General features: G+C 40.1%; 2 long non-coding RNA genes across 4 annotated transcripts in view; one reads left to right on the top strand and one right to left on the bottom strand.

Annotated features, from left to right (window-relative positions):
• LOC119148674 lies at nt 1-16,965 on the bottom strand. Its single transcript, XR_005104457.1, has 4 exons — nt 16,907-16,965; nt 10,064-10,258; nt 7,167-7,257; nt 1-3,539 (listed from the first exon to the last, which is right to left on the bottom strand). It is a non-coding gene; the product is annotated as an uncharacterized LOC119148674 (long non-coding RNA).
• Nucleotides 16,962-23,080, top strand: part of LOC119148672 — a 21,249-nt gene continuing 15,130 nt past the window's right edge. Inside the window, exons 1-2 of one of the 3 annotated variants that reach the window (XR_005104455.1) lie at nt 16,962-17,287; nt 20,476-20,589. This is a non-coding gene — a long non-coding RNA (uncharacterized LOC119148672). The remainder of the gene's footprint in view (nt 17,288-20,475; nt 20,590-23,080) is intronic. The other 2 variants (XR_005104454.1, XR_005104453.1) reach the window with 2 other exon arrangements.

Here is a 23,080-nt window from a genome sequence, read left to right as displayed (position 1 = left end):
TTAAACTTTTTATGCAATTATCCATAATATATTTTTACTTAAATTTCACATTACTTATCATAGTTCAACATCTAACTTAGCCTTGTAAAAAGCTAGCATTAACATAAAGCACATATTCATCCATACTTCAGCTTAAGCCAGTTAAGCAACTACGATACAACCTTTTTAATGTACAATCACATCCCAATTCTGTATCAGTTGCCATGTGATTTTTAGTGACTTCAGCATTACGATACTTCACCTCACCCAGACAGCACATCACTTCTGCCAATTCAACAGCTTGACTTAATGAAGCATCAGCAATACTAAATGCAACTAAACCAACCCCTCCAGAGGACATCACAATATATTTTCCCTGACAGAATTTAGAAACACACTCTCACAAATTTCACATCCATACGCTTACAGAACCAACAGTTTAGGTTTTGGTTTGTTTAGATTTGTAATGTTGTTTTCGTTTCCTAATCTGCCCATTTTTTCACATGAGTTTCCTGCCACTGCAGACCATGCTTGCTGCACATCACAGTCAGCAATGAAAGCGCTTATTTGGTTTAGCAGCAGCAGCAGCACATAGGTTAAGGACATATAAGGTTACATTTTGTTGCATATTACTTAAATGTGTATGTCCAATAGCTGCAATGAAGAATTTCTTCCTGTTTCTGTGGCTCCTCGTTCCTTCTGAACACAACGATTTCAGCAGTTGTCCGAACTTTGCCTCAGCTTGCTGTCACCTACATTGATTTTTCCAGTAGCACTTCTTTTGCCTTGTTTTTCTTTATTAGACCCCTGCCCTGAGAATTTGAATCTTGCCTCACCAATTGCTTATTAACTCTTGTTTTATTATTGTAATACTTCATTGTGTCTTCTGGGCTACCTGACTTCATTGAAAAGACTTTCTACAGCTACATCTCCCAGAGATCTGTAGGCCAGTCAGCCTCCCCTTGATCCCTGGGAAGTTGATGGAGCAGCTAATCCTGGAAGCAAATTCCAGCCATATGAAGAACCAACCTGATAACCTTCTACAATAACTAACTGGCTTGGTAGATGAGTGTCACTTCAGACCTTCTACAATAACTAACTGGCTTGGTAGATGAGTGTCACTTCAGCAGTGACCATTACCTACCTAGACTACAGTAGATGTTGCCTACCTAAACTACAGTAGGGCTTTCAACAGTCTCCCATAGCATCCTCTTAGAGAAGCTGATGAAGTATGGGCTGGATGAGCAGACAGTGAGGTGGATTGAAAAGTGGCTGAACAGTTTGGCCCAGAGGGTGGTGGAGCACCTCACATGTGAAGAGAGGCTGAAAGACCTAGGACTGTTTAGCCTGGAGAAGGCCCAGAGGGAGGATCTCATTAATGTTTACAAATATCTGAAGTGTTCAGAGAAGGCTGAGCCGGAGACTTTTCAGTGGTGCCCAGTGACAGGACCAAAGGCAACGGGCACAAAGGCAATGGGCACAAACTGAAAGACAGAATGTGCCGTCTGAACATCAGGGACACTTTTGTGCTGTGAGGGTGGCCAAGCACTGGCACAGGCTGCTCAGGAAGGTTGTGGGGTCTCTCTCCTGGGAGTCAGTAAAATAAACCTAGGCACAGTCCTGGGTGCAGCTGGCCCTGCTTCTTGCCCAAAGGGAATCAATGAGCATTTGCCTCAATGGAAATTAAGACAAATATTGATCAGTTGATTCCTTAAGGAATACGGAAGCAGAGGTGGTCAAGACTATGAATGACTGAAACTGTAGGTGAGCATAACTGGTTTGTGGGGTAAGGGGGACCATTTCACTCCTTTAAGCGTGGCCTTTGTTAACCATACTGCACTGCTGAGGGAGAAGCCACCCACCCACAGCCAGCAGTGTATCAATGCAGCTCAGGTGCATGCAAAAAACTGATCCGACTGACACAGTGGCCACATGTCAGAAATATCTCATTAAAACAAGGCCAAGACTTATATTATAAGACTGTCAGTTCAAGACTACAGCAAGGAGGCCTTTCCTCCTATAAACCCATAATTTTATCTCAAAGAAATGAAATGTCTTTATTAATTAGTGAAGTAAATATGGCTTTTTTTCCTGCCTGCGCTGTCTGGGTTTTCCCAAGACACGCCAGCCCTCATGAGGGAGGCTGGATTTCCTATGCCTTTTTCTTCAGTAGATGCTGACCTCCTAATATAATGGAACACATTTGATTCTCAGCAAGTAATACTTTGAAATCATAAACCCAACAGCATTTTATATTTATCATTCAGCCTCCCTAGGATTTCAAGCTGCTTAAATGTTCTGTAAAGACATTTATTATATCTTTTGGTTTATATCATGCCTGCCACACTAATAAAACTGATAACGTAATGATATCTGTCAATAGCAGATAATCAAAGCAACTATTTTTTAAAAACCAAAAATATATAAATATTGCAATGGATAAAAATAAAAATGTGAACAAGGACATTATCTGTTTTCTATAGAACAGCCACCCGTCAGTTTATAATGGATACCTAGTGCAAGGGAAAATGAACTTATGATTCAATTGAACTCAAACTAGTTCATCAGCAAAGGTTTCAGACTCAAAGATGTGTGTATTACAATGTCAGCTTCTAGACCTCTGAGGCATGTCATTCATTAGGTATGACAGAGGCATGTCTGTTTCCATGTCTGGAAACTTCCTGGTCTTTGAAATCAACTTTAAAAATGCTTAAAGATTTTCACATGGATGAATATCACCTGAATGTTTAGTAGTACTGACTTCACTGGAAGTAACGGCATGGAAGGGGTTTTGCAAGGTAGACTTTCAATAATCCTTGATATCTGACAGGTCTTTCAGTTGCAGGTAGAAATTTACGTGTTAATAAATTATATGACGAATGTGGTGTTATGTTTGTACTCTCTCCTTTTATGGAATGCCTTTTTTAAAAAAAAAAAAAAAAAAAAAAGAGAGACTGCAAGAACTGGCTCTGTAAAATATGTGGCTGACCTGCTGGGTAGAAGTAAACACCTACAATAGACTGTGCCATAAGAAATAGCTGTGTCTAGGGTTGTTTGGTTTTATTTTACTTCCAGACCATTACTATGAGAAAGCAGCAGCTTGAGCTTAATACAATTGCCCTGGTGATTTTTACAGAGCTCTTGCCATTATTGAAATCAGACTCACTATTTCCCCCAAGTATATGCCTGAATAGCTGAAAGATCTGTGCATCAGAGCAGAATTAAGTAAGAGGTAGGGTCATACTTAAAATGGTGCGTAGAACAGGGGGAAAATAATACTTTTTTGCCTTGTCTTCTAATAATGGAAGGTCAGTAAGGAGGCAAGTATATTTTTTGGCTTTACTAGAGGTGAAACCAGATGTAGAAGTGTCTTTGACTACAGTGAACAACCCTATCAGAAAGATGAAGTTATTGGAATCTGTAGTTATCTGTTTCTAGTATATCACTGTAGAAAGTATATATAAATCAAATTCTCGAACTTTTACTGAAGAATGATGCCAGCCCATGAGCTCCACAATGTCTTCAAGTGCAGAAAGTGTCAGGTCATCTTGTTCTTCAGACTATAAACAAAAATCGGGATGTCTGAGAATAGCTTAAAAATAGAAAAAGGTTCTACGTAATTACAGACTTTTACAACTCACAAAATATTCTTCATTTTAATTAACCTCTTGACTGCGCTGGCTCCTGAAAATATCCCATCTGAGACCTTAATCATCTGCCTAAGAAGAAGCAAAATATTAAACCTACAATTTCACATTACGAAGGTCACCTTCTACAAAAACATACTGAACCACTGCATCACATTGCAAAATGTTTTGCTGGCAAGAACTACCTACTTGTACACAGTATTTTCATGTGGAATAACCTGAACTTTGAGGTAAAAAAAAAATATCCTTAGATAAATACCCTAATTATGACTCTCATATGACTGAATAGAATATGAATCTGATCTGTAAACTGACCAAGGTCTTAACTTTGCTGTATCACCAGGTTAAAAATCAAGTCATAATTAAGGTACTCTCTACACTATTATTCACAATGGAGCATAAGAGGGGCAGGAGGTAGTTTACGGTTCTTTTGAGAGTTCATGAGAAGGTGGAAAGACCAGCCAGTATAGCTTCAATGGAAAAGTTGTCTTATATATATTGTATTTGCATACTCTGATTTTGTAGTTGATTGTCCAAAGGAAAAGAAAAACAAAAAATGGTAAACTGAGAAGGAAAAGAACTTTCTATTTTGAGGTATTTTTTTCTGTACTGTAAATCACATCTGGAGAAAACCGCTAGAATATTCTATCTACGTATGTCAATCAGAGAAGTTTTCACCATTTCCTTTGGGAAAATTCTCCACAGACTTGTAGATTTTGCTGTCACAGAGGTTATCCAGACAGTTAACTTTTGCCCTTACTTAACTCCATGCAGTTACTCATGCTTCTGCTCTCCTTCATTCTGCTAAAGTGATTCCTATTCATTATTGGGAAAACCTTTAGAAATTTGCAGAGAGCTAAACATCTGCTCCTTCCTCCTGCCACTGGGCTTCAGGCTGCTATATTGTTGTTCTGCTGTCAGTGATGCTTCTGAAAGCAGTCTTTTAAAAAACAAATTTGCAACATGTTTGTGATTAAATTGTATACTGTGGTATCACCCAGTGACCCCAGCTAGTCTTGTACCCTGTTGTGTTAGATGCCGTATGGACATGATGGTGGACATGAAACCTGAGCCAAGGATTTTTCGCAAACAGTGCAACTTCTCATCTCCCGCATTACTAACATGATTTAGTAAGTCTAGATCTTTGCTCCCTAGATCATTGCTCCCTCTCAAGAAAAGAAGGAGACCACAGTGGACAAGTTTTACTTTCTGTTTGGGTCAGTGATCAGGGAAACTTCATCACTCCTGAGAGAAACATGAGATAAAGGACAAGTCTGGGAGGCCACGGCTCCTGAGCACTTTGGTAAGCCCTGGGGTTACAGTTGTCACCTCATGGGTTATTTTAACTACTAGGAACTATATCTTTGCTGATAAAGCTTGATTCTCAATAAAAAGTGACAAAGGAAATGTCCTCCCATGTTGGATTCTCCCCATCTGCCTGTAGCACAGCTCCCAGCCCAGAGTATGCAAATTGCTATTAGTTATTGAAAAGATGTGACTAATGCCATGGACGAAGGGTGAGGAGGTGGAAGGGTATGGTCCCAGGTCCCAGAGCTTGCTTTCAGTCTGTGTGCCAGCCTCAGTAACAGAAAGGTGAAAGGAGGTGCTCCAGCAAGCCCTTCTGGGGCAACAGATTGGTTGCACTCCCCAAATGAACCCATGGGAGCTGGTGCACGCAAGAGCACCGTGGGCATCCAGCTAGTGGGCCACCTTGGCCCTAGGGAGGCTGCCTCTGTGCTTCTCCTTCCCTTGGGTCTTCCCTGTGTGAACCAAATGTTTCCATTACCCCAGATAGCCCAGCCCCACCTTCCCACATAAGAAGGAGGTGACTGTGTACCTCTTTCCCTCTGCTGGTCTTGCCTCAAGTGCACAGTGGTTTGCTACCTCTGCTGCAAATGGTCATTTCATAGGTGTCACCCCGTTTCCTGCAGTTGTTCAGCCCTTGCTCAATGCAACATCTATCAGGGCTTGCACTAAAACAGCAGTGCTGTGAGTTTTCAAGCCAACATGAAGTCTTTGAAAGGTCTGACACCTCAGTCAAATGAGAAACGGTAGGCTCTGCTCTGCAAGCCTTGGCCAGTCCCCTTGAAACTCTCACATCTACAGGTCATCTAGTTACAAACATACAGAATTGATGTCAGACCTGCCCACTGTGCTTACGTGGCTAGTAAATTATACTTTATTTTCATTACTAACAACTATTTCTCATGGGATCCAGTGTGATTTAATTAGTAAATGGGTGTGGGTGTGTGTGTTTTTAATACTATGTCTCACTCTATCAGTTTAAAAAAAATATATTGTAAATGCAATCACACAATATAGAGCTGTTAAAAAATTCCTATGCAAAGTTTTGCTGAAGAAAAAGTCTTGAGGAGGAAGGAAATGTTTCGACAATAAATCATAAATTTATATTGAAAAATAGCACTGATCCAGAAATTAAAGAAATAGCTTGTGCTCATTTTTTTGATAATTTTTTAGATAATTCTCAATAATTTTTAAGACGTATTCTTGAAATCTAGTATCAGCTTTGGGGTTTTTTTCCCAGCCTCTTTCTTTTCCTTTTTCTTATTACCTGAAACAGAACTAGGAAATACTTCTCACAAGTTCCTTATAAATACTGTAACAGAAGGGGTTTACCTCTGTGGAAATTGCCTACTTGCACCATTTTAATCTGTCAGACTGTTCGAAATTTTTTTAAAGCCAGCTGGGGGAATGGAATACGTACATTACTCTGCAACACTGAGTCAGTGGAAAGAGACCCAATGACTCCAGGGGAAACTACTTATATGTTTAGTTGCCTTTAGAGCAGGTATTAGTTACCTGGTGAAGACTACAAACTTAATAACCCAACGCCATATTAACAAGTTATAGTTTTATATATATATATATACATATAAACAAGTATAGTAGCTCTTTTTAGAAGCAGGTTGACCATTTTTCAGTGTGTTCTTTCTTTTTTCCATTAGCCTTATAGTCACTTCTATATTTCACATGATTGAACAGAAATCTACTACTTACGCCACCTGAAAGATGTGTCTTTTACAAATTATTTACTTTGGATGGCTTGGCTGTACACTTCTTGCTTTTAAAAAGGAAATGCTCACAAAAACAAACAGTCCTAAGAATTTTCTGGTTTAAATACAATTCTCCAGCTTGATGTTTCCAAGGCAGTGCGCTGAGGTGAATCCACAGCTTTCCCGGAACATTGCAACACTGAATGAAAACGTGCAGAAGAGCTTGAGATATATTCTAAATTCCCTGCATTCACTCCATGGAGGGTTACACTTCTACTCCCAGTCCAACAAATGTGAATAATGTGATCATCTGTGCATACATAAAATCCTGCTGGGAGTTGATGCAAACATAAAATTCCCCATGTGTTTTCTAGCATGTGAAACCATGCTCAAATCCATGTGCAGCCAGAAAAAAAAAAAAAAACACAAACTTTTGAGAAAGAGATAGTAATTTTAAATCTAAACCAGAAATTCAACCATCTGTTTCATATCTCCAATCTACCAAGCTGCCATCGTCCTTACTTACGAGGAGAGGAGCTTTTCAGTGTCATCATACTCCATGTCATGGACAAAGTCTGGGTCTCTACTATGGTGTTCACTGACAGCAGTAAAAGATGCTGGGGGAAAAGGATAAACATACTATTATTAAGACCTTCATTTACTGAGCAGCTAAAAAAGAATTCTGTAACTAAAACTACATATATTCATATCTATATATTTTTAGTGAGAGAACTATGCTTTGCCAAGTATTTCTCATCAGATAAAATAAATCTGATTTTGACCTTCAGCTGAATGTTCCTGCGTTTTCACTGATTACAGTAGGCCTTTGAAATTCAGCAAGAAGAAAGCTCTGGAAGATAAATATTTCTAGTGCAGGGGTCCTCAAACTGTTTAACCAGGGGGCCGGCGCGCGGATGAAGCGGCAGGCAGCCATCTGCGGCTGCTTGGTTCCCCCCCCAACCCCCGGCGGGGGTGTCTGTAAATACCGGGGGGCCGGATTGGGGACCCTGGGGGGCCGTATCCAGCCCGCGGGCCATAGTTTGAGCACCCCTGCTCTAGTGCCTTACACGAAATTCCATTTGTCTGCATCCCAGGTACAGGTGCGTGTCATTCCCATCTGTCAGCAAAGCTGTGGCAACATGCCAAAATAACAACTGAACACAAACACTGGGACACCACAACTAAATAACCAGCAACACCTGCTCTTGAGCAGAAACCCTCCCCTACAAGGGAGCAGGGAGGGAGAGCTAAGCCACCTTCCCTTCCTTGAGGACTGTCTCCCTCAGATGTGTTGTGTGGCTTCAGGGGCTCATCCACAGCTCCGGGGGAACCACATGAACAAAGTGCTTTTCCACCATCTCCATATAAGCAGAGACTCAAAGCAGGCTTCTCCACACATTTCACAAAGATAGTACAAGGCTTTAGTACACCATACTATACGCTTGCAAATAGAACCAAGACATTCCTTCATGACGTAGCATGGTGCTTTTCAGGAATGTCTGTCCTTTTGCTGCACAGGTGGGACGGTGCAAAGGAGGATGGCTGAGGGCATGGTGGCCAGAGCTGGTGACTGAAGGTTTCCCTGGCATACTCTTCCTTGCAGAAGGCTTGAAGGATTCTTCAGGATTAAGAAGGACACTTGTGGCTCTTGTAGATATTGCCATACAGAAGAGCTCTGGTCTGTTCTTGCCTGGGTCGCAGCTTTCTCACATGATTCTATACAAGTTGTTTTAATATAAAGTATTAGAAAAGATCATCACTTGTGTCCCACTCACTGTCTGAAGGTCTACAGGCAGGCATGTGGGAAGATGACCTGGCAAGGGCTTCACAAGGACCTCTTGCTGTAAAAGGGATCAGTGACAGTTGTGATTGTTGAGCACTTTGAGATAAAATAATGCATTCCTATAGTAAATCACTGCAGGAGAAAGAAATCTTAAGAAGGGTTAGGTGGTTATGTTGAATTATGCAGTTCCTTTAAGCAATTTTCTTCCTTCAGATGCATTTGGATTAGTTTAACACCTACACAGTTATTTGGCACCCTGGTTGCAGTGAATTTACCTTCAAGCAAAGTAACAGTTCTTTTATTTCTTTTCATTCACTGAGCTTCACCAGATAAAAGAGCACAGAGTGTATGTGGAGCCTGCAAAGGGACCCTATGTCCCAGAACAGTATAAACACCAGCTTTACTAGCACACATCATTAAACATTTCATACAGATAGGTGCCACCTGCACTTGGAAATGCTGGGACCTCTGCACATAAGGTGTTTGATTGCCCTCAGCCAAGAGGGGCAGCCTTTTGGCTTAACCTGCTAGACCCAGAGCTAGCATTATTTTGCCAGTGTTCTCTGTTGCACTAACCTCTTCTCCCCTGACCTGGCTGTGTATCGAGAGTTGTGTCCAGCTCCCTCCTTGTTGGGTCCCTGAGCGTGGGAAATCACGGACTGGCTGGATGGCAATATTCTACATTGCCAGTTACATATCCATTTTCCCTCTTGTAATCTGTCAGCTGGCTCCACCCTTACACCCAACCACACAAACAGCATGTTCAGAGGTTTACACAGAAACAAACACTGGAGTTATTTTCCACGTTTCCCTGTCACGGTTCCTGGTCACTACCCCAAGAGCAAGAAGGGCAGGGTTAACATCACACATGGGGTCTTTCCTGCCCCATATCTGTCCTACCTCGCTGTGGCCAGGTTAGCAGGTGGAATGTGCTGCTAACCTAGCAGGTGGAATATGCTTCAGGGATGTCACAGCCCATGGACTGTGTAAGTTCAAAATGCCCCAAGAGCTCCTTAGAACAGGCTCGCAACTCCGGACTGAGAGATGTGGCTAATGCCATAATTTTGTGCTGGATAAATGAAGTGGTACATATTCTTTTTCTGGTTTGTCAGGAAAATGAACACAGAAAACAACTTTGCTGACACAGAAGACAAAAATTACATGAAGATTGTATGTGCCCTTAATGGACAACAGAACTATTATAATTAGGCACAAATCATAGTTTTAAAAAAAATCATGAATTTATTTGGAAGAATTGTATCATATTCAAATGTCCAGAAGTTTATACCAGCTTCACAGGATACACCAGTAGTGTACACTACAGAATTCTGGGTTTTTTCCTGTATCCTGTATCTGCATAAGTATCACATTTCTAAGAAATTTTCCCCAAAATTAAAGCTTCTGATACAATAAAATATGTATAATTCTGTTTAATAGTGTACATTACTGGAATAGTGATTAGGAAAATAAAATCAGTTTTTGAAACGTATAAATCTATCATTCAAACAAAACATGATAGTCCCTGAAAAGAATTTTTGATATTATTTAAAAACTAAGAAATAATATGTCTAATGCCATAAAAGTAATCATCGCTGTGTATAAAAAACAAATGAAAAAATTATCATCTTGGGGGAGCATACCTGGAAATGTCACCTAACCCCACAGTCTTCTCCTGTTGTCCGGCTGTGACTGTTTTCATTTTTTCATAGTTATCAACCAGCTTCTGTGTTTTGGTCTCTTCTTTAATGCAAGACAGAAGAAGATAGATGAAGTTGCTTAGCAGCAACTTCTACCCTTCATTCATCCAGTTACTTGTAAGGAACTTCTGAAATTGTCTGAAATGCAAAGAATGTTTTTTCCTACGTCATTAGTGTGCAACTGATTTATGTCCCTTAGAAATGTTTCGGGTTTATTGCTTTTTAAAAATCATGACTGTAGACTGAAAAAAGGACAAATTCCATTTGTAATTCTGGAAATACTTATTGACCACCAAATTATTGACATCCTTTTCTTCCTGCTGAGTTCTTTGCCTGCCTAACATCTGATTGCAATGACTCCAACACTGCTAGGCATGTTTCAGTGTTTTATTCGTAACGGTTCTTTGTAAAAATGTGGGGCCATGTTCCACAATGTAACATTCATTTTCCTTATGTGTCTTTATTTACCGGAGTGTATTAACACATCTGAGGAAAAAAAAAAAAACCAAACAAACAAACAATCCAAAAACACTCATTAGCCTTCCTGTAAAAATACTATCAGACTTTTCAAGACATTTGGTATGTGCACAGTCATTCCTAATCATTCCTAGTAAAGAGAGAATTAGCATTCTTTCAATTACTTATCTTTATAAGAATTAAAATTCTTTCCAGGATATTTAGTTCTTAGGGCATTTTATCACAGCAGTTTCTGTTATAAACATGCTCTTTCTTGTTAGGAATCACACTAATTTTCCAGTTAGCTATCAAAGCAAATTATTCCTAAATTTATAGCAGTTTGACATAGATTTACAGAATTAGATCACAAATCTTTATTGCTATCTTCAAAAACATAGCTTGACACGTGCATTTGCCCAATCATGGTATGTAACTAGATGTGCTGGGGTTTTTAAGGAAAAAAAAAAATTCTTCTCCCTTTATCAAAATCATATGTGCCTGTGATTTGATGAATATGTTCCTTTAACTGCACCACCACCTCAACAAAAATATTTTCTAACGTGGAAGACAAGACATTGACAATATTAATCTGATGCTCCCCAAATTTGTACTATATACATGAAGAGACATCGAATTAGAGGCTAAAATAGCACTAGTGCTTTCTCAAAAGTACAGAACTAAGGAAGCTAGTCTGCTATGAAGATAAAGAGGATACTACAGCAAAAATTTCATGGAGGAATAAGACTATGTATCATTTCAGTATCCAGTTGTCTGTCTCTCGTTTCCCATCTCTCTCATGTGATTGATTTGGTATATGCTGATGGTTCATTGTGATGATTCTTTTGCTCAAAGGAAGGAAAACTCCAGCACTGCAGGACAAAACAGAAGAATTCAAGCAAAACACTTCTCCAGCACTTCTGAGACTCAGTCGCTCTTCTCACTGTAGTTCATCGCTGGCACTATGCTCACAGTCATGCCTCTGCTCTATTACTAATTTTAGCCTTTGGATACTTCAGCTGTGAGACGTACCCTTTTCTAACCACAAATTACTTTATGGGTTCCTATGGGCCTGTTCGTGCTCATGTTTTTCTCTTCTGACTCTCCCTTCTCTCAAAGGGGAGTGAACCTCTACTATCCTTTCATGCAATGGCCTTTCTTAGTTGATAATTGTTTTCTTGATTCTTTTCCCATCTCCATTTCAGTCCATTTTCTCTCCTGGCTTCTGTAGTGTCTGTTACTGACTTCTGTCCTTACGAACATTATCTCATAAAAAAAAAGTGAACAGAACGGATTACAGTTTCTGACTGAAAATTTTCCCAATTGTAACTGAATTGGTAAACTCAGTAAAAAGTTTCAGAGAGAGAAGTGAGAGGATACAGAGATGAGAGTAAAATATAAGACGCATTTGACATTTTTAGGGGAAAATTTCTTACACTAATCTAAGCAATGCCTTTTGGAGAAGCTTTAGGTATGATATGAAGAAGGGGTAAGATAGTCTTCTTGGCCAGCCCCCTCGCAGAATGAAGAGCTATTTCACATATCGTTACAGTCATATCCAATATTAACATTAAATGGACAGTGTTGATAATCAACTGGCCATCTCATACCTGAAGCCTAACCCATAAACTCTTTTTTAGATGAACTTTTATTTTATTTTCCTACATTTTTTTCAGGAAAATACCTGATGCATCAATGAATAGCATTATAACAATACGTATTATTGTGAATGAAAACGTAAGTATGAATATATGAAAGCAGGGTTTAAAAAGAAATTATTCTGAAACCTTAACTCCAGCATTGTAAAAAAGATGTTTTGAAAATGCAAGAAAGTCAAATATTTGATAAGAATTTCATTGACTGGAATCACTATTCAAAGATTTGCTGTTCTTTCATATGGCGCACACACATACATGTGCAAGTGGGTGTCTGTATATCATCTGAATATCTAGCATATTAAAATTCAAAAAATCCCATAAAAACTTCCTGATCTGTCATCTCAGAAAGCTCAGAGCTTAATGAGTGAAGCATCAGATACAAATCAAAAATAATTACTCAGAAGAAGACAGGCATCTTGCCCTTTCCTGATGTAACCAAAGAGAAACTGGGAAATGCCACAAAACATTACTACTCCATTACCTTTATGATAATTTGCTGATCTTGAATCAGCACTATCGTAGTGAGTCAAGGGACATTCTAGCGTTAAAATACATAATTTAATGTAAAAAATAAGTTTTGTAGAGAGTCAGCTTCCATCCTGCTGTGGCAGTACTAAGTTAACAGTTGGACTTGATGATCTTAAAGTTTTTTTCAAACCTAAATGATTCCATGATTCTATGATTCTATCAGAGGTAAACATACAAAATGGAATATCTGACATATTTGTAGAAGACTTGAGGTATAAGCTAGCCAGCAATTTTTCATCAAGGTTATTATCATTAAAACAGAAAACGTCTGTTCCACAAAATTTAATTTTCCAATGGCTATTTTCATTTTTCTATTCTGTTACTGAGAAGTGAGTTACAGCTACCAATGTTATGGCCCCCTGTATTTCAGCCTTTGGGGAAAGCTGCAAAAACTCCCTGAATGGGCATCAGCAAAGAGGAGCAGGACAAAAAGATTTCACATTTAACTGCTAGTAACCCCAGCTGAAAACTAATAATTTCACTTATGGAAAGGAAGAGGAAACTGAGCAGTACTTTCTGGGCAGGCAGACAACTAGCAAGCCAAAACTCTCTGTAAACACCATTATTATTTTTTTAAGAAATCTCTTTCTGTTGAAGTAAATAAAAAATTACATGTAATGTTGGGAGCGGGAGCAGGGAGGGAGGGAGGATTGTTCATTTTACTTTTTACCCCAACTCAAAAGGGAAATATTTTCCAAACCATTTCGTTAAGACAAATGGATCTCTGTTTTCCAAACAGGTCTAGTTATGATCACTCATATTTCTGATCATGTGCCAAACATACCTCATACGTTTATGTGGAGTTTCACAAGAGGAACGTTTGCATGGTTCAGTAAAACCAGCTCCTCCCTACTCCCACCAGCTGTCCCAGAAGCCATGTCCCAGCCCACCCAGGGGGCTGCTTCCATCCTCCCTGCCCAACTCCACCCTGACCCTTCCCCACTCACTGGCCCCATCCCCAGTCCCCACGAACCCTAATTCTGCTGATATTTCATGGACCTCTACTTGTGTTTCACAGATGTCACTATTCTTTACTGATAGGGGAAAGGTTCTTAGTCCCTTTTTCATTCTTGTTTTCTTAGTGAATGCCAATAGTTAGGTGGAAGTCAGAAATGAATCTGTCATGTGGTGGCATTCTGAAATAAATGGGTTTGTATGACTTTTGTAACTGACTTTTCTTCACATACTGGTGCCATTTCAGTGATTCATATGGTGCTAGATTTTCATTGTACTAGATTTACATTGTACATATGCGCAATTTTTTTTATATTTGGTTTTCTTCTTTTAAAAAGAATTATTAAAATGTATATGAACTTAGTTTCTTGTATGGTCTTTAGCTGCCAGACTTTTTGTTTTGAGAAATACATTTTATTTTTAAAATAATCTTTTATAAAAAATTAATGAGGGGAGTACAGAGCAGCACTGATGCAACGGTTTGGGCTCAAAATAAATACGAAGGCATTGCTATGGTTTTTCACAAATATCATTTTGTGTAGTATCAACTTGAGCATAAGTTCAAAAGATGTCTTCCCTCAAAGTAGCTGTGCTTTCCCATCAGTGAAAGGAACAAAGATCACAAGCTACCAGAATCAAACTACCACACAGGTAGCAAGTAACTGTTTCAGCACAAAGGTGTTATTTAGTTAGTTATTGATACATGCTTACTGTGATCACAGAGAATGAATTAATAAAATGTGGGAGAAAAACACTATTTCTTCAGCTGGCAGACAATAAGTCAGTCAGAGCTTTACATTAATGATTTTTCTCCAAAGCTGAAGCAGACACAAGGTAGGTTGTGTTGATTCAACGGATAGGTGGCAATTTGTTAGGTTACCACAACTCAGCTGTGTTCGGCTGCGTGCTTATTAACACAGTGTTTCCAGCTGTCTCAGTCATTGTAATATTAATTCTTCAGTTATGCTATTGATATTTCACATTTGCACTGTACAAACCTTCCACCTGAATAGTACATGGACCAACCACCCAAGTGCACTAGTGGAAAGCATCAGTAGCTGTCACATTTTATGAGCTCTAAATGCATTATAAGGTGGGGGATTAAAATTCATCACATATGCATAAAACCACTAACTCAAAAAAAGAACGAGTTAACGTGCATTACTGCATGTGTACCACCATGGGCCCCATCACATAGACATGTCTGCATCAGTGTGCAAAAATAAACATTATGTCTTGAATTTTTTAAGGAAATTTTCCTTCAATATGTTTTATGTCATAATAAAATCATCAGGGAATCTGTGTTTCTTGCAGATTTTAGTCATTCAGTTGAAGCTTAGAAAGCCTGGCAAAAGGTTGTAAGCTAATGAATACACTCTTAAATAAGGCAAAATCAAACAAACACTGGCTTTTGCAGGGGGTGTGAATATATTCAGGAGATAATTATGCTTGACACTGTCAGAGTTTGACCTATTGGAGCCCCCAAAGCAATTGTGTACATGACTGAACAAGGGATTTCTGACTTAATCTCGTGACTATAACAGTTTAATAAATTGCACAGTGAGCCATAGCACATGGGATTAGGCTGCCCTTGGTTATATATTTAGAGCAACTCAGGTTAAAAAGACAGCTCAGTTATATGAACGTTCTCTATGTCTTACTCCTGTGGATCAAAAAAAATATCTGATTTTCTCGACTAAAGCAAGAAAACACTACCAGGTAGGTTTACCTATCCTGAGCAAAGCACCTCCTAATCCATCTCAGCTGATACCACCATAATCCTATTAACTGCCACAGGCACATTCTGAGAACAGGACAGCTTCAAGCACAGATCTGTATTTTTAAAGCAGCTTCTCCGTTTAGCCTAGGAAGAAAAAAAGAGATACCAAACCAACTTTTGTAAAGTCTTTGCTTTGTGCCCTGCAGTTGTAATGTCAAGGCAATCTATAATTAGAGTGCACAGGGACCAGTGACTAATGCACATGAAGGTACAGTGAATTAGCTGAAGTGTTTTCATTATTTTTGCTAGTAGACAGGAATACTAGACGTTCTGATGCTGTTCCTCAGACTGCAAATACTGGCACACCCTGCTCAAATATAACCACAGAAAGAAAATACAAAAGAAAAAAAAACAACCAACAACTGCAGATGCCATATCTTCTCCTACAGTATTTACAATGTATATGTTCACACTCAGCCTGATCACACTTCCAGTATAAAAATCCCATGCCTCCTCTGCAGTGACACATTTATGCATGTGACCACTAACAAAAAGACCCCAGTTTTTAACTTGTTCTTGCAATGGCTTTGCTTCCGTTTCCCTTTCACATTTTCCCCATCTGCAAGAACTTTTTAGTATCTTTGACCATTGGCTGAACGTGGTAGAAAACATTAGATAGTTGTCATTATTAATCACCGAGACCTGAAAGAATGGCTTTGTTGGTGCCTTCACTCTTGCTTTCCCCTTCAAACCAAGCGGTATCTGCAGTACTAAACAGTCACTGAATGGTCAGCTTCCTCTTGGTAAACACAAAGCTTGAGTAAATATTGTGTAGTTGAGAAAAGCATGGATGTTTTGACTGATTATGTGGGAGGGAGGGACAGCTGGCTAGGAAGAATTGTCCAAAATATGTGAACACAAGATAAAAAACGATACATTGTCACAGAAAAATCAAAATAGCTGGTGCGGATTGCTAAGTGTGTGTGTATCTGACCACTCTGTTATTTTTTACACAGATATATAAAATCTATCTGTTCTCTTAAGTTTTGGACTTTGGTGATATCCAGCTCAGTGCCAGGAGCCAGTTGTAGGATCAATGCCCCTTTGAAGTAATGCCTAGTCTTGTGTTGACCTTTGATAAGAGGATAAATTTCACCCTGTGTCATTAGTGCTGCCCACAAACATAAAAGGGATGTGTTTGCCTTGTCTTAACATCTTTGATATTTACCCACTGCTTTGCTTGAGATATCAGGTATAAAGATGACCCTACCTCTCCTGACTATGCTGAAAAGGGGAGATATTTGTATTTATAATAAGGTTCAAACCTAGGCCAGAGAGATAGTTCCAGCTCTTGCTGAACTTTTTCCTAGCATAGTGCAAGAAGCCAGTAGAGGTGAGCTGATGTAACTTTACTGTAACAAAACAGAGGTCAAAAAACAGTTGTGATTTTTCAACCCAGAGGCCAAAACTTACCCTGAGATGGAAGGTCATGATACCATGGGGATCAGACATTACCCAGTGACCGTGATATCCCACCAGTGGAGAAGAAAAGCTCAAAACTGCAGTTCTCCAACCCATAACAAGGGCATGTGGTGCGGTGGGTGAAGGTTAAACCTGTCTGCAGGTACAAACCTCACCAGGGCCACCTCACTGAAGGAGGTGAATTTGGCCATGACCACTCTGGGGTAACACTACTTCTCCTGCTACCCACAGCATGTCCCCAGCATCCTCTCCCTGCTGTGACTTAATTTGAAGAGTGGATCACAGAACCAAACACACTGCAGGTACAAGCACTGCTGGTCTCCAAAGGACAGCTGGTAGTACTTCTAGGCAGCTTCTCTCCTCACCGAAACGGTAGGTCTCATCCCTTAATCTTCTCAACCCTGCCTCACCTCTATACTTATAGGTTAAAGGACTTCTGAGAGCTGGCCAGCTGACTGACATGGTGCAGACAGTGCAGGCTGCCAGCTGAAGCTGAGCGATCGAGACCGTCTCTGCTTGTCAATACAACAGACCTTGACCCGTCCTTTTGGGCTGGTATGTGTGGGGTTTCAGCATGTGATGAACAGCCACATGCACAGAGAGAGGGAAAAGTGAAACCGATTTCAGGAAAATGGTTCAAATGGTGCCTGTATGTTCAGGATCCCTGAGAAGGAGGGTAGCAGGTGAGCAGGCTAAGGTCCAAATTCCCAATGTGACACACACACACAGAGCGCGGTGTTCCTAAACTTGGAGTCTTTTTTGACAGAGAATAAAATACAGGAACGTGAATGTAGAACTACAGGTATTTTGTAATAAGGCTCCTTAAAAATAGTTACCGGTAAAACAGGATTTCTGCTATGAACAAAGAATCCTATCTGTAGTCAGTCCTCTGTTCATCTAGCAGCCCCTCAGTTTCAAAAAATAGGGGCGACGTCCCCAGGAGTTCCTCTGGCAAAGGGGTCCCTCAGAAGCTGGAAGGTTACCCACTTACAATTTAGAGGAACTTGCAGCAAAGATGGTTGACTGAGGGCAGAATCTGTGACGGCATCAGGAAAAGGGAAAGAAAGACCCTGAGGGGGTTAGGGGTGCACACGAGAGAGCACTTCGCTTCCTTATATGAGTAAGGTGAGGACAATTATTCTTGTTCTTAAGTTTTGCAGAGAGTGCAGTCAAGGTCCTGCTTGCTTGCTTTCTTCTTTTCTTCTACTTCTCTCTCTCTTTTGCTATGTGCAGACCCCATATTTGCATGATGTGGTAACAAAAAGGGCCCCTTAACTTAAAAGCTGTTTGGGGCAGGATAGAGACAAAATACAAGATTGCTGTTAACCCTGGGCTGAGGCAGGGGAGTGGCAGATGGTGGCTTCTCTTGGGAACTAAAAGGAGATGCCAGAGAGCTACCTTGCCTTGGAAACCCCACCCAGAGCAGGATTAACAAGAACTACTAGCACTTTCAGGAGCTAAGGACTCCTACTAGCTCTCTTTCTAGCTACTGGGAGTTGGCCCTAGAAGGAGACTGTATTGCCATGCCTGGAACAGGATTGCTTGCTCATGCAACCCCATCCCATTCCCATCACACCTATTGCAACCCTGAGCTGGCGAAGCAGAGTGCCCAGATGATTCAGAAGCATCTGAGATTGACTGTGATCAAGCCCATTTGCTCTTCTTTATTGCTGACATCTTCTGCCTGACTCACATTCAGGTGTGGCTGAGCACACCTTACTGTTTAACCCCACAGCTTCCAATCTGACCTCCTGCTTCAACAGCATGGCTGTGAGTCAGTGTGCTGCTCAGGCATGCACTGGGAGCAATGCAGTGCCAGGCTGAGAGCAAACAGCCCAGCCCAGCTCACGGGATGCAGCTCGGAACCCTTAACCTCCCTAAATTGTGTGGCCTCACCCATGCAAAGAATGGTCTCTGCCCATACTGTCCCACAAACGGCTCCTGGGTATTATCCCAGGTAGTGCACTTGAGCCAAAACTCTGCTATGGGGCTTATTTACTTCTAGTAATATTTAAACCATATGGATAATTGTAGGCCAGATCAAATCTGTGGTTTAACTGGTTTACTGGTAAGTCACAGCCTTACTCTCCCAGTGGTTACAGAAGACTTTCATTTTCACCTAAGAGAGATCCCATAAATCCTCACAAAAGCATGTAGAAGATTGCTCACTTAAAAGGTTGATGTGGTTTAGGACAGTTCCCACAATTCTCAAACAGTAAGGGGGAAATTAGGTAGAGCAATGACTAGACCAATCAGTAAATAAATGGATAAATAGATATATTCACACACTTTTCAAATAATTGATAATGTAACAAAGCACAATGCCCATTTGAAACATCTGGGCTCTCTACAGTTCAAATTAAAATAGGTCTTAGCTTTAGTAACAGCATCATTAGTACTTATCAACATCTAAAACATTGATCTAAGTCATAAAAATCTGACGCTAAAAATATTTCTAGAAAGGAACCCTACATTTTATATAAATCATTCTGTAGAATTTTCTCTCTGCTTTTCCATTGTCAATTATTTACTCCCTAATTCTACTCTCCGCCAAGTTCAAGAACGTGCCAGGATTGTATATGTGCTAAAAGAAATGTTAACCTGAATTGTATCTCTGCACATCTTCATTAGCATCAGATCCAAACAATTTCAGATCAGTGTCAATTTCCCAGCGATGCTACAGTGATGTGGAAACTCGCTGCCTCGTAGGAAACTCAAGAAGTGGTTGCACCCAGGGCCAGGTCTTGGTGGAATGGTGTCATCTGCTTCCCCTGGCTTACCTCTCCACCTCTCAGCCCATTCTACCCAGACTTCTTCAGCTCCTTTAGGGCAATAAGTCCTCTGAGTCATATATGAACAAAATAGGCCATATTATCCTGTAAGGAAGACAAAATATTTCTGCTATACTTTCTATACACACTTGCTAAGGCACCAAACATACTGCTTTTATGATATTGGCAAAATACATAATTAGAATGGTCCATGTCCATGTTTGATTGATTGATACTAATTTCCTTTGCAAACACAGTATTAAGAAAATTAGGTTTTGGAGGAACTGGATGAAGTGTGCCATAATGTTTAATGATGTTACTTGTTCCGGTGCCTGAATTAATGACATATCACTTTACTGAAAGATGGATTTATGAGTGATTTAGCTTCAGCTCTATTACTCTGTTTACCATCTTTCTCAACAGTGGGAAATACACTGTTCAAACAATGCCACAATAAGAAAAATAAATAAAATCGATGACAAAAGTTTCTCAATATAATTGTCCTGAATGTTTTACTATTTTGACATCTGCATTATTAAACCAAATTGCTTCAATTCCATTCAGTGACTGCCACTGGCATTGCAAACCCTGCAAATGTCAGCGAACAGCATACACATGAAATTTCCACTTGTACAGTCATCTCCTCGTGCAAATTAACTGTACAGTGGGCACTGGCTCACTCTGCACCATGAAAACACAGTTGTATTTCTTCTTCAGCTGTCTTGGGCCTGGTATTAGCAGCGTTATGCCTTTTATATGACAACCTGTCTGAACTAATAATCTGTCCAGGACTTTACCTGGCTTCATGAAGGACCTGCAGCCTTGAAATCCTTTCCCAGAACTAGAAGTCCATAAGAAAACAATGTGCAGACAACCAGCAGCCTCCAGACTGCGTAACTACAGGTGGGATTTGGTTTATTAGCTTACACTTTTTGTGAGACTTCAAGGATTTGGTGGTAAAATGAGGGACGGCAGCAGCTCTGATTGATGGGGGAAGCAAAAGAAGGTGACAGTTAGTTTCGGTACCATGTTGCTCAGGGTGTGTTAACTCTGGTGTAGAGCATGAGAAGTGGACAGCCTCACCTGGAGGTGCTGCACATGGTTCTGGAATTCAAAGCGCTGGGAAACCGGGGCATGAGGAAAGCCATGGACGTAGCTCTGCATAGTTATAGTTTTTACAGTGAGCAGGGAGTAGGAACACAGAGTCGCTGAACAACGCAGGTTGGCAGGGACGTCTGGAAGCCTTTTGGTCCAAACCACTTCTCAGAGCAGGGCCTATTTTGAAGACAGATCAGTTTGCTCAGAGTCAGCAGTCAACGCTGGTGTTGTCTGGAATTTTCCATTTTCTGGATGTCCAAGATCCTTTATATTAAATAAACTAGGAAAACCACAGGGTAAGTTCTAGAAGTCCTAAACTCTGTCCTTCAGTGTCATCGCTGACAGGCTGCTTCATACCATAATACAATGAACCCAACTCTAACTTTCTTTATTCCTGAGGAAGTCAGTAAGAAATCCAGTGAGTCAGGAGTAGTTCCACAATGTGAAATGAGTGAAGTAAAAGGAAAATCATAGCCAGATATTCCTTACAGTAACAGTTTTATGGGAGAGAGACTTCTGCTCCATGTTTTTTTCTCTCAGCCTTCTTCCCCAAGTCCACCCATGGTTTCCACTTGGTGTGGCTCTCCAAGTCAAGAGTGGTGGAAAGGGATCCACAGCAGTGTGTATCGGTCTCCTTCCTGAACCAACAAACTTCCCAATAACTTCATTCGCCTTGCTTCCTTTTATTCCACCCCTCACCCTGAAAGCCTGGAGGATGCTTTATGACTGTGTTGGGTCTTGATACATTCAGGGATAAGGTGTGCTGCTTCTGTCAGACTGCAGGTTTCTGAATTATAGAGGTCCCAATACCCAGGTTTTCTCATAAATGTGTTCTGTTTTGTTTATGTAGGATAAACTACCTTTGTATAAACACCTATACAAAGGTATAACTGCATTGTACTAGGTTTATGCAAAGTAGATTTATGGAATAACTCCGCCTCTAACTTAAAAAAACTTGATACAATTCATTGCAAAACAAATCAATAAGTTACCAAATGATAGTTATGTGGAAATACAGCACACTTGGATAACCTTTAGCAAGACAGCTGGGAGCTGGAAGCAGCCGTACAATAGCAGCATGGAGTGCTGCAGAATGTAGCTTACCAGATATTAACTCCTCCAAGCAGCAAAGCAAACCTTGCTGTTCCTGTCCTTCTTACAAAACAGGCTGTAGACAAACCAGCCAGCTGTGTTCTTCTTCAGTATTTAAATCAAGGTGGATTTATGAGGTATGTAGATTCAATTCAGAGGGAAAGGCATCATGACAATGCAATCCAGCCCTCATAAAACGAAAGCTAAATATAAAACTAGCCCATATAAAAATCAGGGTTAATTATGAAGGAGAGAGCTTCAGAAAAAAGTGGCAAAATGCTAGTAACTTTAACAGTGCAAACAACCATGTAACTTAAATGCAGTTGGAAAAGCCTCTAGTACATCTAACCCAGGCAAAATTAGGATGAGGAAATCTATTAAATCTGAACGTCTATGCATTCATTATATTTTCAAAGAAGTTTTGAGCTCTTTCAGGGTCTATTTTCTGCTCCCTTTGTGTTGCCTCACAAGCTACAGCAGCCAGTGAACATGCAATAAAAACTCTAGCTTTCTTCTGGACAAGTGGTTTTCCAGATATTTTTTGAGGTTAAGAATCATTTTTGCATGGATATGGCCTAAAGAAAAGTGTTCAAAATAATAGAATTTGAATAAGCTAGAATCCCCAAAGCAAAGATAACCAGAGGCCAAGGAAGTCTTGTGGTTTAAACACAGAGTTTGAAAAATCTAGTGAGAGACCTCAGGCACATCACAAAGTCTTTCTGTCTCCATTCTGCAGCTGTAAAATAGAGATAAATTTTCTCCTGTAATTCTCCAGGAGGTTATAGCACAAATTCATTACCATTTGCAAGGCATTCAGATGTTGTGTGAATATCTGAGAGCAAAACAGGAAACTACTGCTGGTGAATGAAGGCCTTGTAAATTGTTACATAGATAAATCTTGATCCTTTTTATATTTCCCATGGAAATTTGAACTTAATTGTGGAAAAGAATGCAAGGATAGAAAATGAGTTCTTTGAGTTCTAAAGCTGGGGATCATTAATATCTCTAAGAGTGGGAAGGACTAATAAAAGGACCAATATTAAACCCTTGTTTTAAAAAGCCACCTCTTAATATCTGCAGCCTCAGCTCTTATCCCTGTTCACTTTCATATTACCTCTGCCTTTTCTGTTGCCCTTCTGTTCCTGTTATTTATTACATGCAGTAAGAAAATTCTTCTATGTAATATAACATCAGGTTATTTTAA

The sequence above is a fragment of the Falco rusticolus genome, chromosome 5, assembly GCF_015220075.1.
Source record: "Falco rusticolus isolate bFalRus1 chromosome 5, bFalRus1.pri, whole genome shotgun sequence".
NCBI lineage: Eukaryota > Metazoa > Chordata > Aves > Falconiformes > Falconidae > Falco > Falco rusticolus.
Note: the sequence above shows the minus strand (reverse complement) of the source record. Positions and strands in the feature narration are given on the sequence as shown.